The 19,860-nt window shown below is 36.9% G+C and overlaps 1 non-coding gene across 1 annotated transcript; it reads left to right on the forward strand.

Annotated features, from left to right (window-relative positions):
• Positions 1-14,853: 14,853 nt before the first annotated feature.
• On the forward strand, positions 14,854-14,926 carry TRNAT-CGU (transfer RNA threonine (anticodon CGU)). The gene has a single exon. It is a non-coding gene; the product is annotated as a tRNA-Thr (tRNA).
• Positions 14,927-19,860: the final 4,934 nt, after the last annotated feature.

The following is a 19,860-nucleotide window of genomic DNA, read 5'->3' on the forward strand; positions in this document are numbered from 1 at the left end:
CAGCTATAACGACTGGGGGGGGATCATCACACGATACCTCCATTTGGTTGGATGATCGTCCACCTCTGCTTCGGTATGTGAGGCCAGCAGCCGGCCTTGGTTGGTTTTGGCCCTGCAAATGGCTGTAGCACCATGGATTTACTTTACTTTTAAATGGCTACTTCCTAGATTATGAGAACTACTCACTTTTATAATTTCTTAAGGATCACCTTGTGGATACTGCATTTCTGTACCTCGTTTTTACTGTGACAACGTGTTTTAGTTTCGTGTTAGCTTTCAGTTTATTTTATTGTTTTTAGTTTTGAAAATTTTAGATAGGGGCGCAATTAGCCAGAGTAGATGACGGGCCCACTAACTAATCGAAACAGCGGACTAAGACAAAGGGAAAAGAATGGAGTTGGGTTCTTTATTATTCTTTCAAAGTCATACTAACAACTCTTTGTGGGAATAAACAAAACCAGTTATTGAGATTCACAAGAGATTTTTAATATTGTTTGAAGTTCCAAGCTTCGTGTTTTCTTCCATAGCGAACTTTATATCTGCCGATCAGTGCATTCTACTGTGCAGGGAAAACAAGGCTGCACTGTCAACAGAAGACGGGAAGTAAGTCTGTGTCAACCGAGTCTCTTCCTGCATTCGTTTTCCATTCTGAGTTCTCCGCCCTGCGTGAAAAAACTCCGTTGGTTCGTTTTGGGAAGGGAGGAAGGATTCCTATTTTTAGAATCTCTGCTTTGGAAGAAAACGTAAAGGATTAAGTTGCGGACTCAAGATACAGTTAACCAATAGTACATAAATCATTGTCTTTTAAACCCGAGTAATTTTAACAGGGTACCGAAAATGGAATCTAAGAATATATTTCCGCCAGTCTAAATATTTCTCATGTTATGTTTCTTAAGTGACACCATTTTCGATCGTAAGTACATGCAGTCTGAGCTCTTCTACTTTCTATCTTTTAGTGTCAAGTTTTCAATCCTATTTTACCTACATACGGTGGGACAAAAGTGAAGTGAGTGAAAAAGGAAAACCAGTTCTGCGACTTCCGTAAATCCCTTTCTTTTTTGATCTGGGGACATTATATTAAGACGCAAAAGGAAAACTGACGTGTAAAACGACTTGACATTTCCCCCGTTAAAGTAAGTACAGTGCATATCCCTTTCAGTTCTTCAGTAAAAAAATCTTGGCATTCACACGGATAATAATCTAAACTGGGACATGCAAATCACAGAAACCTGCAGAAAAGTATATTCTATTATCCATGTGCTAAAAAAAGTAAATGTTTATCTTTCCTCTTGCTTAAAAAAGTTCCTTGTGCAGACGTTTATATTGTCCTATTTTGGCTATGCCGACATTTTACTGACTGACCTTTCCAGGGACAACAAAACGAAACTTCAACGTGCACAAATTTTTGTGTAAGTTTTGTAAGCAATGTTCGCAAATATGATCGTATTATCCCATCCCTGGAAGCAATAGTTTGGCTTAAACTAGATAAGAAAAGAAATTTACATACACTTCTCCATCTCTTCGAAATATTGAACTGTTCTATTACTTCGTACTTGTCATCTCGTTTCACTTACCTTTCTTCCCACCATAATCTGAACATACGCTCTCGCCATGAAACAATACTAACAATACCATCCCATCGCACCTCCTCATACTCTTCCTCTTTCACAATAACCCTGCCAAGACTCTGGAATTCGCTACCTGTTAGCATCAGGGACTGTCGAAATAAAATTGAATTCAAACACAAACTTACTAGGCACTTGGTCAGTATAATTATATTCCTAATATTGTAGTTGTAATCCGCTGGTAAAATGGAAGAGAAGGCCTGATGGCTTATCTCTATCAGGTTAAATAAATATATACTACTACTATTATTACTCTTCTTCTCCCTTTAAGTTTATAATTTATTATTAGTTTTTTTTTTTTTTTTTTTCCATATATGCCTCGTTCTTCTTTTAAGGCGTATACCACTCGAGGGAAACTATAGCAAAAATTACAACGTTGCGTCGATTCCACCCGAAATGCATTCGTTAGTCAGGGAGCTTCATTTGTTTATTCGTAGCACAGGTTATGCTTTTATTGTAACATTAATCAAATGGAATACGCAACCTATGTTATTATGTTGGCGAACCTAATCTCATTTGGACTGCCCAGTTCAAAAGGGAAACAATTCAAAATTTAAAGTTTTGATAAACTTGCATGAAAAATCAAAGAATCATTGAAATTATAAAAAAAATCTGTTAATACTTGTACCCTGTTAGGATATTTTTTTACCCAGCTGCTAATGTAAAATGTAAGTCTCCAGTTGGTAACAATATTGTGTTTACACATCAAAAGTAGAGACAACATAGTTGCATTGTTGTTGTTACAGATGTGATCAAACAGATGTTTTACATGGTGCAGGTAGTGAAACACAATTTATAAAAGAGTTAGAGAATGATTATGTATAATTTACAGAGAGCGATGGAAGTGATTATCATATGAACAAAGAACACTACATTGTAAAAAAAATGTGTTAACTTCCTATTCAGTGGAACAAGACTATGAGGAATAGTAGAGTAAATAATATTATTCATGTCTCCTAGATATTCATAATACAGTTAATTTTGTTTTCTGAAGTTGTTTGTTTGTCATTTCGTTTGTTGTCACATTCCTGTAATTTCTCTGCTTGAAATGAAGAATACTGAGTGACAAATATGGTTCACAATATGTCCTGTAATACTGTATCTACAGTATATCACTTATTTACTTTTTATTTTCATAACCTGTGAATACTGTGATAATTTTGCATGAAATATCACAACACAAAACAAAAAAACAAAAAAAAAAAAAACAAAACTATGCAATAAATTGTTAACTCATTCTTCAGTGAGATAAGACTGTGATCAAGAGAAGTAAGAAGTGCCAAGGCGGCAAAAACTATCTTTGTTCTAGCATCTAATATTTATGCTAGTTAATTTTGCTTCTTGAAAATATGTAAGTAAATAAATAAATAAAATAAGAAAATAAAATACTAAAGAGAATAATTAGAAATTATATATTTTATATTTCATCTTTTATTTACATGCGTAACTCTGAAGGAAACAGGGTACAAGAGTTAATGATGTTTTATATCGCACCCTTAGAATAATACTATCGTAACTACCAAAAGTTAGTTTTGAGTAAACATTTCAAAGTCGTATGAAAACTCACGATTACCAAATAACAGTACGAGACCTGCAGACTTTGCTCTTGAACTTAAGAGATAAGTACGATAGTTCTGCTGTTTGATAGAGGATTAGATAAAGATTACAAAACTGCCTATAACTCAAAATTAAATTTTTGGGAGTTATGACAGTATTATTCTAAGGGTGCGATATATACTGTAAATTTGAGATTAGAATGTGCTAATTGGATTTTTCACAGCAACGTAAATCTTTAAAATTCAGTTTTCTCAAAATTTTAATTTTGAGTTGTTTTCTTTTAGAACTGACCGTCTATTTATTTTTATATTTCAAGTGGTTATATGCATCGCAATATTTCCTGAAAGAAACCACCAGTGACAAGGGATGTCGGTACTCTTATTAGCCTATAATCAATTCCAACAATAACAATGGCGTAAGTTATTAATGAATAAATGAATAGTGTATTTTGATGCTTCTTTGTTTCAGTGATTTATATATTTATAAATGGAAAGGCAGTGTGATGTTAAGACAGTTGCTGTAGATCTGCCAGACTAGTGCTTTACCAGTGAGCTACCTCGCTCGGTACTTCATAATATCTTCTATTGTACATCACTGATACCGATACTTAATGACCGGAAACTCCACAGTAGAAGCAATGGTACTGTTACAGTCTAACAACATTTGGGAGTTCATTTTATTCCTTGAACGGACTTGAACCTGCAAAACTCGTTTCTAATGAAAAGCAAGTCCAGGACCATGGTAGACGATAATTAAATATGAAGTGAATATGAAATAATTACAGATTTTTTTGTGGTTAGATTGTTGGGAAACTTCATGTCTAGTAAAAATGACATTGACTTAAAACTGCAAACGAGAGAAAATAAAACGATGCAGAAAAATATCACAATATTGACAATGCTATAACTGCACATGAAATAATAGCGAATTTTCTGTGGTTAGTTAATTGGAAAATTTCATGTTTAGCAAAAATGGCATTGATTTAAAGCTGAAACTGAGTCACCAAATAGATAGTGTAGAAAAATATCATAACACGGACAAACCTGCGTATAATCACACCACAGTCTAGTATATGCAGTCACGAAGCTCAATATGTAGTAAATATGCATCCATAGATAGTTGCTAACCACTAGGATTGCTACTATCGCCTCATCACAGACAATGCGAAATAGTACCTGCACAGTCTATTGTTCCTAGTACCCTCATAAACTCACGCTTCGTGACTATACTAGACTGTGATCACAAAGTGTCATTTCAAATAAGATGTTTAAAAAAACTATACATTTGGGATTATTCATACCATTATTACAAACTTTTCCATATGATTGAACCATCAGAGAAATGATTTTGTATGAGGAAATTGAAAAGAAACGAAAAACCAGATAATTATAAGATCCCCAAAATTGACATTGCAAAACTAACCCAGAAGCACAGCTTAAATATCAGTAATATCTTGAGCCTTTGTTAAACAAATCTCAAGACCTAATCAACAATTTGCCATTATTATTATTATTATTATTATTATTATTATTATTATTATTATTATTATTATTATTATTATTATTACTACTATTATTAGTTGTGACAGTGATATTCTTTTCTCACGGAAAACACCATATAAGGTTTTTCTTCTCTCTCTCTCTCTCTCTCTCTCTCTCTCTCTCTCTCTCTCTCTCTCTCTTAGAGAGGTATTATGAAAATTCATTTCTTTCAAATGGAGGTGACTCTTGAATTCAATATACCCTTGTAACAATAATTTGTTGCAATTAATAGGATGTTGTATTGTTCTAAAGTAAACCGTTTGAACTATCTCTGTTTCGAAATGAGATTTTACAGTACGTAAGCAAATTTTCGGTCTGTAAACCATACATAACGATGTGCCTTCTGGGAAAGTTAAGTCAGGGTAATTGTATATAGATACAGTTGTCTCTCTCTCTATTCCTCTCCCTCAGGTCCTTAATACTAGTCTCCCCTGATTTGACAACGGTATTGATCGGTACTCTATGCAAAAGTTGTATTGTAATTCACAGCACAACCGATGCTCTTGCTACATGTCAATTATGCCCAGTCAAGATCGGCAGTTCACACCCTATTGCACCAGGGAGGGTGATCAGAAGGGGTGTCTTCCCCTCTATTTTGAAGAGAATCAGAGGAGTTTCTTCAACACTAGATCTGGAATCTACAAAGCTATATAAGCTTGATATACGGATAATTTTCTTCTCACGTGCATTCGGGAATAAAAATATATAAAGCAAAGGAAATTCCATACAATATAATATACTAAAACATGCTAAAACAACCTTATAGGAAATAAATATGCTATAATCATGTCTATTTCAGAAATTAACTTACTGTAGCGAAAGAATGTCCTCTGCAGAACACTAAAAATTTCCAACGGACAACTTTCTTCATAAATATCTATATATCACTATTTTTATTACTATTATTGTTGTTCAGTTAATTGTCTGAAGACAGGTTTGAAAGTTATAAGTTATACCAACAAGGCACCACTTATGAAGCAACTAGGCAAGGAGATAATGGTAGGATGACCAGTTCCTTTCCCCTTCCATTACAAACATCGTCTTTTAGCTACATGTTACACTAATCAGACTTCAGATATATACAAACAATTGTTCTTCCTCTGACACATATCATCAAGTGAGATGTACTGCCTGCTAATAGATGTACAGCTGTCAAAAGAAAAAGTGACCGTTCTCTAGAAACTAAGTTCCCTTCGGGTATCTCCGCTACAATTCGGAGACAGGCGATGTTACATGTTGTTGGACCACATGGCCTGACATCTACAGTTATAATTGAAGTGTTCTGCATGTTATTATTCTAGCAAAGTGGTAGCGTTCTGGGCTGATATTGATGAGGTCGTGCGTTCGAACGTAACCTAGTGCTTTTTTTATTTATTTGTTTTATTTTTAAGAGAGAGAGAGAGAGAGAGAGAGAGAGAGAGAATATAATTGCTTCTATATCTTTCATGACTGTTGTTTCATTAATTAACAGTAGATTCATGAATGTCTTATGCTATGACTTTAGCATTATTTATTACGACATTATGGCTGCAAATGGAAAGATTTGAACAAAAATATATTTCGTGGCATAAACAAAACCAATTTACTGGCTATGTTCTCAGCCACGACATTCCAGGCATCCTGATCGAGTTTCCACAAATCACCAGGACATCTTGGAGGGGATTGGACCAATTTTTCCGCATATGCTTCTTTACTTGTGTCCTCGTAGGTCAGTCGGAAAAAAGGCCGAAGTTAGATGTGAACGCCTCAGGTTCAAATTCTCGTCACACCTTTTGATTTTATTGTGTTACAGGATAGTAAAATGTAATAATATAAGAAGAAAAAACTAACACTTGGAAAGGGTCGTAATGTACCCCTCCCAAAAAGGCTTGATTTTATTGGGAATTTCTGCTGTGAGTCTCCGAGCATTCTGACTATGAGATCACTCACTACTGGTCTGTCACCTCGCGCCATATTTCAGCTGTCGTGTGACTCCTGACGCACATGATGTCATTAAAATTCTTTATCAGAGATAGAAAGCAACCCTGTAAACCCCATTTGGCATTTATGGACCTGATACTAAATGAACACACTCTTAGACTTCGATAAAGTGGGGTTGGAACTGTACTTCTATGACAATGTAGGAAATTACATTAACAACGGAACTATCTTATTTTTGGATTTCAGTTCACGAGCATGGCTTGCATTTAGTGTTAATTAATCCCAATGCATAAACACTGCCGACTAATTACAATATTATTTTTAAATCATTCAGTTATGAACGTGTGATCTGCATCTAATTCAAGAGGTAGGGCCCATGTAATTATTAATGCTCATGTGAATCTGGTCACACGATCTTGTTACTGCAGTTCCCACACGAAACTAATTAAATTAATCCTCAGTTGATATTACGTGGGCCATCAGTACGGTTTACAACTAACTCAAATTTTAGTACGAAGCAGAAAATGTAGCCTAATTGAAATGTGTACGGTTCGTTGCCTCAGTCTTGTAAGCTGATTTTGATGTGTTCCTGCACGCTTGATTCAGATACACCAGATAGATGGCGCTTTAGTTTCTTCCTCCATTACACGTTTCAAGTCTGACAATACAACTTTTAGAGCCGTATTCATAGACATTTTTAGCGCGGGCTTTCAGTGGATGATCAGCGTTTTTCGTATTCATAAACCAGTCAGCGATAGGATATGATTTGAATTCTGTACAAGTAACCAGTGGATAGCCGGGGCTAGCTTAGTACGCTCGTAGCGAGTGCTGCGAAAAGTCTATGAATAGCACCCTAATACTCTCGAGCTTGAACTAAACAAGAATAATAGTGATGTTTCATATTTTCAATACAGTAACATGAATTGGTTTTAGCACTTTTGTATCTGCTCACAACTTAAAAGGAACCAAGCACGCATAACACTATTTTACATTACACTTACCTAATTTCATTTACTCCAATAAAATGGCTGCGTTCAGCCGGGACAGCGCATATTCAGCTATTCATTTTTGCTGAGTTACAGCAGCTGTGAGTGGCTGAACGACCAGATTCCAAAATGTTCGCTCCGCTGTGTTTACAAAGAAACACACCATTGTTCTGTCTACTCCGGAATATTGGTTGTTGCCTACCCCCTCTATTTTCGCTGGCTTGAAGCAAGGAATGGAATGGAATTTAACTTAGGGAGGCCCAGCACTGCGACCTATTGAGATCTATTGCGCTAACCCTCGATATGAAATGAGTTGCATGCCACGGATCCCGTACTCGCACCGCCCTAGCCACATGACTCCCTTAACGACCGGTCCCTACAGCCGACAGAATCCATATACCATTCCTGCTTCGGCAAATTCCCCCAAGGCCCCCCCCCCATCAGTCCGAGGCGAAACTCCTCTCCCGAGTAGGTCCGCCTCGGGTGCTATTGCTGAAGCCATCCAACATCGCTGAACTACATTCCACGGACGCCGGTTGAGAGAGTCAGCAGCTTCGGGAGGCCGCCGATAGAGTGATCTGAAAAACCAGAAACGGGATGATAAGGAAAGGATGATTGGGGAGGAATGGAAGTGGCGAAGATGAGTGGGGTTCCAATTGCCTGATAAAGTTACCTGATATTCATCCATAGGAGTGAGGGAAAACCCCCCGAAAAAACCTCACCCAGGCAACTCGTCCTGACCGGAAATCGAACCCGAGACCGCTGGGTTCGGAGTTAGACTCGCTACCCTCTCAGCCACAACGGTAAACTGGCTTGAAACAAACTTGAAGCGAAAAAAATTTTGCTACGAAAAATGGCGGCCACTATTTCAGCGCTGTCGGTCAGCAAGGCGTTCAATGCGGTCGCTATTTCAGTGCTATCTCAGCGCTGTACTAGGACAGTTACGGAACAAAAAAGAGCATCTGTCGAATAAGATCACAGGGAAGGCTACGAATGAGAAATACCGGCAGTGTTCAAAAGAGAGAGAGAGAGTGTGTGTGAGTATCTACTTTTGCGTGATTCGGGTTCCGCATACTGCGGATAGATGGCAGAACTGTGACCCATTTTCAAGTTGCACACCACTTCGACGGGCCACGTTATGCATGATGTGTATCTATGAAAAGTTAACGTCGTGTACTAGGGTGAGATGTTGAAAGGTAGGCCTATATAAAATGAATAGACTGAAGAGATTGTTAGCGATATATACAGAGTGTACCGTAAGTAATGTAATTAATGTCAGGGCGTTATTCTTTGAGATATTTTAAACAAAAAAGTATAATACAATTTTGCTCGTTTTTACTTTATTTTCGAGACAAAATTGTTTTATATGAAACATTTCATAGCGTGTTTTGGGAAAGCCATTCGTTGAATTCCTAATATGCTTAGTAAATTCAAGAGAGCAGTGTATTATGGTCATGAATTATTGAAAGAATTTGAGTTTTGTTCTTTAAATGTGCAGTAATTTGCTTATAACATTGTAAAATTTATTTGCAGAACGAAAAGTTACATTTGTTCAGATCAAATTTCTGCACATTTAAAGAACAAAACTAAAATTCTTTCAATAATTTATTACCGTAATACACTGCTCCCTTAAATTTACTGAGCATACTGGGAATTGAATCAATGGATTTCCCGAAACACGCTATGAAATCTTTCTTATCAAACAATTTTTTATCTTGAGCAAAAGGAAGCAAAAACGAGCAAAATTGTATTAAACTTTTTTTTTTGAAATATCTGAAAGAATAACCCCCTGAAATTAATGACGCTTGCGTAGCTCAGGCGGTAGCGCGTTTACTTTCTAATCCTGAGCTGTGCTCGAGCGTGGTTTCGATTTCTGTTTGAGCTGATTGTGATAACCTAATTGGATATTTCCCAATCGTAAGGCGAATGTGAGAGAATCTATGGTGAATCCTCGGCCTCATCTCACCAAATACATATCGCTATTACTAATTCCGTAGACGCTAAATAACCCAGTGGTTGATACAGAGTCGTTAAATAAGCAAGTTAAAATGTAAGATGCTTCTAGTCTTGTGGAAAGCAATTCAAGATCTGTCAATATATTTGTTCAAGTGCCAGATACAGCAATTCCGGTGAACACAAATCTTAAACATCACATATAAGCCTACAACAAGAATTGTTAAGTATTTAAAACTGTCTCCAGAAATGAATATCGTCTGCTTACAAGCAAAATACATTAAATAAAAAATATTACCTCGGAAAAAAGCGTTTTGAATGATCTTAACAAAATTGAATCTTCAAAATATTAGGCCTATGTGTATTTAATTTTCCAATTCTAGGTTTATACACTTACATTATGTACATTACATGCCTACATTATGTACATTACATGCCTTTTTAACAGAAATAATATTTTTGACAATATGTTTTGCTTGTAAACCGACGATATGTCCTATCGTGCAACGTAGAGTACAAGAACTAACAGTCATCCTGCACACTCTTAAAATATGACTTCAACACTTGGAAGTAGGTATGCCATGCTCTATAAGCTCCCTCTTTTTATTTTTTTTTTACTTGGTTATTTGACGACGCTGTAGCAACTACTAGGTTATTTAGAGCAGATGAAATTGGTGATAGCGAGATGGTATTTGGCGAGATGAGCCGAGGATTCGCCATAGATTACCTCTCATTCCCCTTACGGATGGAGAAAACCTCGGAACAAAACCCAATCAGGTAATCAACAATAATAACAACAATAATCCGTGGCGCGGCAGTCCATAAAGAGTAAGGGCCAATCAGCTGACTGCTGGCCTCACCATCTAAATGCCTCTGCAGAAGCGAACGATCATCCAATCAGAACGAAGGTATCGTTAGGCAGTACGATGATCCGTCAGCCTCTTACAAACAATAGCAGGCTGCGTCTAAATGGTGCATACAAAAAACTTGAGAATGCCGTAGAGCAGTTGAGACATTTCTCTGAATGACTGGTTACAAGCTACGTAGTCGGACAAACTAATTTGTTTTATTATTTAAATTGAAATTTTGCGTCTGATTAAAATAGTACTTCAATGTTCCATCATAACTGTATTTTCTTCAGAGAGTACTTTCATTTTTTAATTATATTATTTAATAATTCTTCTGTGTCCTATAGGGCAAAGGATGAATCCCACAAAGTGTTCAAGGTAATGTGGCAAAGCTAGATGAGGACAGAGAATAATGCATTCTCATTTAATTTCGTGTCCCCTAATTCAGCGAACAGAACTACGAGCTAAGTGCAAGAAGTGATCTGTGTAACGAGAGCTGAATCGATTCTCGTTTTTTATGGTCTCCAAATTCAATTCGCATTAGAAAGAAATTCGATGGAGCCGATCAGCTTTCGATTACATTCAAGGTTGAGTGCCGATTGCGTTCCACCACAATGCCCGGCGTAATTGCAGTGTCAGCAAGACAGACACAGGTCTTCGAAGTGGAAACCCTTGTACACTTGTGATGCTGATCTTCAAATGAACAACAATAGTGAAGATCTAAAAGTTTAAGTGAAGTAGTGCGTTATCAATTGTTCTGTACTGTTCCTGGAGAAGGATCGTGTTTTGTTCGTTCCACAACACGGAATGTAGATAAAAACATGTATGTATGTGAGCTTTTGGTGATATTATACTGATATAAAGACTACAATATACAGGGTGATTCAGGAATAAATTAATAACTTTAGGATATGTTTTTCAAGACGTATTGAGTAGGGAAATTAATAATAATAATAATAATAATAATAATAATAATAATAATAATAATACTTATTTACAAATGGCTTTTAAGAAACCCACAGGTTCATTGCCACCCTCACATAAGCCCGCCACCGGTCCCTGTCCTGTGCAAGATTAATCCAGTCTCTATCGTCATATTCCACCTCCCTCAAATCTATTTTAATATTATCCTCCCATCTACGTCTCGGCCTCCCCAAAGGTCTTTTTCCCTCCGGTCTCCCAACTAACACTCTATATCCATATCTGCATTCGTCCATACGCGATACATGTCATCCCCATCTCAAATGTCTGGATTTAATGTTCCTAATTATGTCAGGTGAGGAATACAATGCGTGCAGTTCTGCGCTGTGTAACTTTCTCCATTCTACTGTAACTTCATCCCTCTCAGCCCCAAATATTTTCCTAAGAACCTTATTCGCAAACACCCTTAATCTCTGTTCCTCTCTGAAAGTGAGAGTCCAAGTATCACAACCATACAGAACAACCGGTAATATAACTGTTTTATAAATTTTAACTTTCAGATTTTTTGACAGCAGACTAGATGACAAAAGCTTCTCAACCGAATAATAAACGCAATTCCCATATTTATTATGCGTTTAATTTCCTCCCGATTGTCATTTATATTTGTTACTGTTGCTGCAAGATATCTGAATTTTTCCATCTCTTCGAAGGATAAATCTCCAATTTTTATGTTTCCATTTCGTACAAAATTCTGGTCACGAGACATAATCATATACTTTGTCTTTTCTATCCTATCGCTTTACTTGCTTGAAGTAAAATTTCCGTGTTTTCCCTAACCGTTTCTGAATTTCCTCCTAACATATTCATGTCATTCGCATAGACAAGAAGCTGATGTAATCCGTTCAATTGCAAACCCTGTCTGTTATCCTGAACTTTCCTAATGGCATATTCTAGAGCGAAGTTGAAAAGTAAAGGTGATAGTGCATCTCCTTGCTTTAGTCCGCAGTGAATTGGAAAAATCATCGGATAGAAACTTGCCTATACGGACTCTGCTGTAAGTTTCACTGAAATATATTTTAATTAATCGAACTAGTTTCTTGGGAATACCAAATTCAATAAGAATATTATATAAAACTTCTCTCTTAACCGAATCATATGCCTCTTTGAAATCTATGAATAACTGACGTACTGTACCCTTATACTCCCATTTTTTCTCCATTATCTGGCGAATGTAAAAACTCTGATCAATAATCGATCTATTACGCCTAAAACCGCAATGATGATTCCCAATAATTTCATCTACGTACGGAGTTAAATAATAATAATAATAATAATAATAATAATAATAATATTATTATTATTATTATTATTATTATTATTATTATTATTATTATTATTATTATTATTATTATTATTATTTTAGTTGGCAGAGTTAAGCCCTTCTTTTCCATTCAACCAGCAAAAATTATACATACATATGAATAAAGTTACAAGCTACAAAGAACACAACAATTGGATTCCGATGAAAGTTAGGTGTATACAATAAAAATTTATATGATCATGAGTCCATTTCGAATGGTTCAGGAGCTATGGTTATTTATTTGCTAAAATGAACGCATATGAGAACCGTCGGACCTGGGTGATGTATAGCTGAATCGATCGATGACACCAGTCAGTGAATTAAGAAATTACAGGATTGCGGTCTACGGACTTAAGACAATCATCCCTATCTAAGAATCTAAGGATGTAAGTACAATAAGCCTCAGCTGTGACGCAAGCCATTTGATCCTTCTCCGTAAAGTAATGAAAGATAAGATGACCTACAGATATTTCTAGCCTGGCACCACATTTAATTCTTACATTTATTAATAGAACGAATTTAATTGCTTACGGACAAACCGTTAAGCCACAAGCAGCCTATCACGAAGGTAGTGTTTCACTTCAACTCCTGAATTTATTTATTTGGTTATTTATTTATTTATTTATTTATTTATTATTTACTTACTTATTTACTCACTTAATCACATACTCATTTATCATTTACTCATTTACTTGTTTATTTATATTTATTTATTTATTTACTTATTTATTTACTCACTCACTCACTTACTCACTTACGTACTTACTCATTTACTCACTTACTCAGTTACTCACGTACTTAATCATTTACTCGTTTATTTATTTATTTATTTATTTGTTTATTTATTTATTTATTTTGCTAATAATTGCAACATAAAATATAATATATAAAGAAAAACTTTAGCTCGCCCCTGAAAGAGTACAACTCGTGCTACTTGAAAAGCTACTTTCAGTTTCCCGAATTCAGCACTTACAGAAAGACCAATAAAAGCTTCTGTTCCAATGACGGAACATGAAGTTGCGTATTGTTTACTTTCTCTGTGTATAATTTTAAATTCAACTTCAACTTCCAAGCGTTCTCGTTGTCTTATTTTTCCGTAAACCAACCGTAGCATAGTTGAGCCTTCATATCTGACCAGCCACTTTATCTGTACAGATATACCCGATATTATTTGCTTAAAGAATGAAAAAGCGTAGCGTCGATTTACGAAACGGTCTGTCTGGAACCCTTACCATAAAGGGCAAAGCCCAGCTCGATTCAGGCGGATCCTCACGCTCAAACGGACATGTCTCATTGTAATTACAAGTATTAGAGGATGGACAAGGGTTCGTCGTCCTGGCGTGCCACAACATTCGCACCAACAATTATAGTTGTTGCGTCACATCGAAGAGGACCCCAGTCATAAACCATTTAGCGCTCCCCTACCTTCTTTCGGTGGCAGGTGATGAATATATAATCGATACACCACATCGACAATTGACTTCTATTGTCATCGCCTAGTGATGACATCATAAGTGTCAATAACCTTTCTTCACTACCGGAAAAGTTTCAATTACAATCACCTGACAAAATGTGCTTGTGATTCATAAACATTAACTGTCATTTGCACAGTAAATAAATGTTTTCGCGGAAGATAGATATATGGAACACATTTTTCTCTTGTTCATTTCCACAATCATAAACATTATAATCTCTGATGTGTTAAGACTATTAGCTTGTTACGATTCGTCGACCTGGATAGCAAAGTCAGTATAGCGCTGGCCTTCTGTGCTCGAGGTTGCGGGTTCGATCCCGCCCCAGGTCGATGGCAGTTAAGTGTGCTTAAAATGCGACAAGCTTATGTCAGTAGGTTTACTGGCATGTAAAAGAACTTCTGCGGGACACAATTCCGGCACACCAGCGACGCTGATATACCCTCCGCAGTTGCGTGCGTCATTAAATAAACTTAATTACTTACAAGTGGCCTTTAAGGAACCCGCACATAAGCCTGCCATTGGTCCCTACTCTGTGCAAGATTAATCCAGTTTCTATCATCATATCCCACCTCCCTCAAATCCATTTTAATATTAGGCCCCTATCGTCCTATCTACGTTTCGGCCTCCCCAAAGGTCTTTTTCCCTCCGGTCTCCCAAGCGCTCTGAATTCGGCGTAGTTCAGTGGTCAGAGCGCTTGGTACGTAGAACCAAGGGCCCGGGTTCGATTCCCGGCGTCGGAGCGAATTTTTCTTCTCAAATATTAATTGTCAATATTGCAGATATTATTCTGTAGGACAAATTAATAAATCTATAATATTCTCATAGCTGCAGTGCATATGTCTGTACATATTACTGTGCACTTAACTGTGGAATTCCCGGCCAAACAAGTCACTCAACTGAGTGCGCTCCTAATTTAACGGCAGTTGACATTGGACATATACGTCAACATGGGTATATGCCTTACTTGGAGTCAGGCCACAAAGGGAAACATTGAAGGAGGAGGGTTCGATCCGGTGCTATGGATTGAATTCGGCGTAGCTCAGTGGTCAGAGCGCTTGGTACGTAGAACCAAAGACCCGGGTTCGATCCCCGACGCCGGAGTGAATTTTTCTCCTCAAATATTAATTCTTGTCCTTGTTGTTAATTTCGTTGGCCAATTACCAAGTAATCGTACGTGTTTATTATTACGTAAACCTCTGAATTAATTCTTAATTATATTCAAGTTTAACCTGTTTTATTTTTTCTACCGGTATATAAATATTTAAAGAAAAATTTAATATTGTTTTGACTAATTGGGCCTTGTTATTCTAAAAATATAATTAACAATTAGTGGAATGGAATGGAATTTTAACTGAGGAGGCACGGATGGCCCAGAACTGCGACCTATTGAGCTCTATTGCGCTAACCCTGGATATGGAATGGGTTATGTGTCATAGATCCCCTAAGCGCACCGCCCTAACCACATGATTCCCTTAACGACCGGTCCCTACAGCCGACAGAATCCATTTACCATTCCTGTTTTGGCAAATTCCCTCAAGGCCCCCCTGTCGGTACGAGGCGAAACTCCTCCCCCGAGTAGGTCCGCCTCGGGTGCCATTGGAGAAGAGATCCAACATAGTTGTACTACATTCCACGGAGGGCGGTCGAGAGAGTCAGCAGATTCGGGACGCCGCCGGTAGAATGATCTGAAAAACAACAATTAGTGGAAGTTGTATGAAGTATAATTCTAAATGGGGAAAACGTTGCAGCTCTCTTAGGCTTGTCCTTCAATATTAAAATTTGTACACAACCACCAATTATTTGGGACACACACATATTTCAAATAAGGAAGAACAAACCGTGTCCCGTATCGTGGCGTCGTGGTCTAAGGCACCCTGCCAAGGACTCGCGTTATGGAATGTGCACTGGTTCGAGTTCTCATAGGGAAAGAACTTTTCTCATAAAATTTCGGCCAGTGTATGGAATGGGTGCCCACCCAGCATCGTGATACACTTGGGGAGCTACGAAAGGTAGCGAAATCCGGTTACAAAAGCCAGGTTTAACGGCTGGGGGATCATAGTGCTAAACACACGATATCTTCATTCTGGTTGGATGATCGTCCACCTCTGCTTCGGCATGTGGAATGTGGACGTAAGGCCAGCAGCCAGCTGGTCGGTCATGGTCCTTCATGGACTGTCGTGCCTCGAATTATAAGAACAAACAGTAATATTCAGATTGAAAACCGTATATAGACACACATTTTACATCAACATCCACTGTCGTCAAACATTACAAAGTACCTATATTAGAGCGTCTCGTTTAGGCACAGTGAAAACGTAAACAAAGTGCAGGTAACGTGTGGGGGGAGGACGAGCCGTACGATAAACTCGAGGGATGCACAAGGTCTTAGTTACAACATTTATGGCGGGACATTAATTGAAATTATATTTTCCAAAAACACACAAAACCAGAGAACACAAATTGCATAACGTTATATACACATTTTAACAAACAATCCATTGTAACGATGAAATAATTCAATATAACAAATCAAAATTTTCCACTTAGGCCTATATGAAGTTGCTTTCAAGCAGCATTTTTACGGTCACGAATTTCATTCTCTGTATGACTAACATAATATCACCGTCTTCTGTGGCCGAATTAACAAAACTACAGTATATTAGTCCGAAGTGACAACGCTATTTCCTAAACATAATTATTCTTCTTCTTAAAGTTCAATTTATTCAGGTACAGTATCAAAATTTGATTTGTTATATTGAATTATTTCAACGTTACAATTGCTTATAATACAGTATATTCATATATGAGGCCTCGCCGTCCTCATTGAATAATCAACTTGATTTGTAGTCAATTTGTAGATGCCTATTATTATAGTTACAATTGCTTGTTTGTTAAAATGTGTATATGATAAAGTTATGCAATTTGTGTTCTCTTGTTTTGGGTGATTTTGGAAAATATAATTTCAATTAATGCTCCGCCATAAATGTTATAACTAAAACCTTGTGCATCCCTCGTGTTTATCCTACTGCTCGTCCTCCCCCCACACGTTACCTGCACTTTGTTTACGTTTTCACTATGCCTAAACAAGACGCTCCACTGTACCTACAGCTCAACAGATCTATCGCAGAATCCCTAAAAATTATCAAATGAATTAAGAATTCAAAGTTCGTGAAAACGAGATATCGTGGAATGGTTAATTTAAACGTTTCTTTCAGCCAAAATTTGCCATTTTAATTAGTTAAATTCACCTGTTGCTATTTCATTATAGCAACAAAGAATGCATTGCTTTCAGAAGCAAATTTATGATTCAGCGTCATAAAAACGTGACTTTTCATGGCCAAAAAGGATCGAATGACAGTTCAGCTACAAAAGTGTAATTCCGTCGTGACGATACTCACTTCACGAAGATTTCCAAAAGCGTTTGACGGCGATGAAACGTCCGGACAGATTGAGAGTGATGGATGGGTGATAAGACACACTTGATAAAGAAGCAGAAAGTTGACGCTAGACCGCCAATTGGATAACATAACTGTACAGTCTCACCCTCCCTTCCTGTCGTCTGCAATGCTATTAGCTCGGAAACGTCTTCCCGAAAAGCTCAGCAGTTAGTGGGCTTCGCAGCTAACGTAAGGGATTTTTAACAACGAGAGAAGCTATCACTCAACATCTGTCAATCATGCTGTCCCTCTTAAAATCCATTTCGAAGAGAATTGTGCCCTCGAGAGAAAAGCTTAACAAGAATTTACAAAGGCGTGGTTACATTTTACATTGATTTCAACCCTCGCAATTCTCACCTCAATTGCGTTCTGAAATTTTTTATTAAATACAATGAACTAGGTTATAACGTCATCAAAGGGACTAAAGAGTAATGTCACAATAAGCGAGTGTTGTTAAAAGGAAAAATGAATACAGTATTCAAAGAATAAATACAATTCACAACATTGGATATTTTCTACATTACAGTACTAGGCCTATAATTTAATTTGTAATTATTAGAGACCGGATTTTAAAGGGAATCCCTTTTTTATTTCAATACGAAACATGACATAATTAATTACGATGTTCAAAACTATCCTCCACCGACCAAATTATGTGGTTTTGACTTCCCTTTTTTTCCCCTTTTTAGTCCATATTTACTTTTCCCCTTTTTTTAAAACATATTTTATATTGGTCCTTTTATTGATAAATATCGCAAACATTAGATAATTTTCCTATATTTTTTTTTTCTGTTTTCTTTTTGGATTTTCCTGAGCAAGCGAAAATAAATGCCGTTCTTCTTCTGATTCCAGACATTGACAAACTAATAAAATGTGCCGATTTAGAGTTCAAGATAAAATGAAAATTTTCACTTCTGGTTTCAGTTGATGTTGAGCGGTCATTTTCTGTTTATAAAGACATTCTGCATTCAAAGAGGCAGAATCATATTGAAACATATTGAAATGTTGAATGTGGTCAAATACAACACTTTCCTTATGTTGTGAAGCGATAAATATAAGCTTGTGTGTGCTATGTGTATCCATGAATGTCCTGAAGTGTGTTTTCAATTAAAATGGCACCCTTTTGACGGAGTAATACAGTCCTCTTTGAAGTCCTTTTTTGAATATATCAAATACAACACTTTCCCCATGTTGTGAAGGGATAAATGCAAGATTGTGTGTGCCATTTATATCCATGAATGTGCTGACGTGTGTTTAGGGGTGTAATATAGTCCTTTTTCAAGTCCTTTTTTTGACCATAACTTTCCCTTTTTTAGTCCTTTTTGATGAAAATTTTCCCTTTAAAATCCGCTCTCTAGTACTAATTATAGCCATATATAAGCCTATAGTACAACATTTTTAAAAATATCTCATACTGTTCTTGATCTGAGCTTCCGTTACGTTATACCCCCAAAAAACTGGTGAGTCATGGAACTATGTTTCGGTAGTAGAGATCATATATCCATATTGGGCCACCGGCGTGGCTCAGTCGGTTAAGGCGTTTGCCTGCCGGTCTGAAGTTGCGCTCGGGCTCGGGTTCGATCCCCGCTTGGGCTGATTAGCTGGTTGGGTTTTTCCGAGGTTTTCCCCAACCGTAAGATGAATGCCAGATAATCTATGGCGAATCCTCGGTCTCATCTCGACAAATATCATCTCGCTATCACCAATCTCATCGACGCTAAATAACCTCGTAGTTTTATATAGCGTCGTTAAATAACCAACTAAAAGAAATGCAGGGACATCATTTTACTTTTACTAACATTTTTAATATTAACCTGGCTATACCTTTGTATCAACGCCGTTTGCTACCCTCTTCCACGACTGGAATTCGATGATACTGGCGTAATATACAAACAAATCACTTTACTAGGTATAGGAGGGAAGAAAAGTAGTTCATCCATTTACGTAAACTAGAAAATATCGCGCCTTTGAGTTTGATAATTTTCATTAGGTTTTTGTTTAATCAAAATACAATATAGTATTAACAATGAGTGTTTTTACTCATGAACTGAGCTGTCCATGTGGACGTATTCATTATGCAGTGTATATTATACTGCCTACAGCACATTAGCGTACAATATACAGAATAAAGTTAAAAACATAAAATTACTTAGTCATACGTTAAAAAGTGTTACAATTTTAAAAAAGGTATACCTTTGACAGACGGCCCGTTTCGGCGTGATGTCACGTCTTCCTCA

This window comes from Periplaneta americana, chromosome 5 (genome assembly GCF_040183065.1).
Source record: "Periplaneta americana isolate PAMFEO1 chromosome 5, P.americana_PAMFEO1_priV1, whole genome shotgun sequence".
NCBI lineage: Eukaryota > Metazoa > Arthropoda > Insecta > Blattodea > Blattidae > Periplaneta > Periplaneta americana.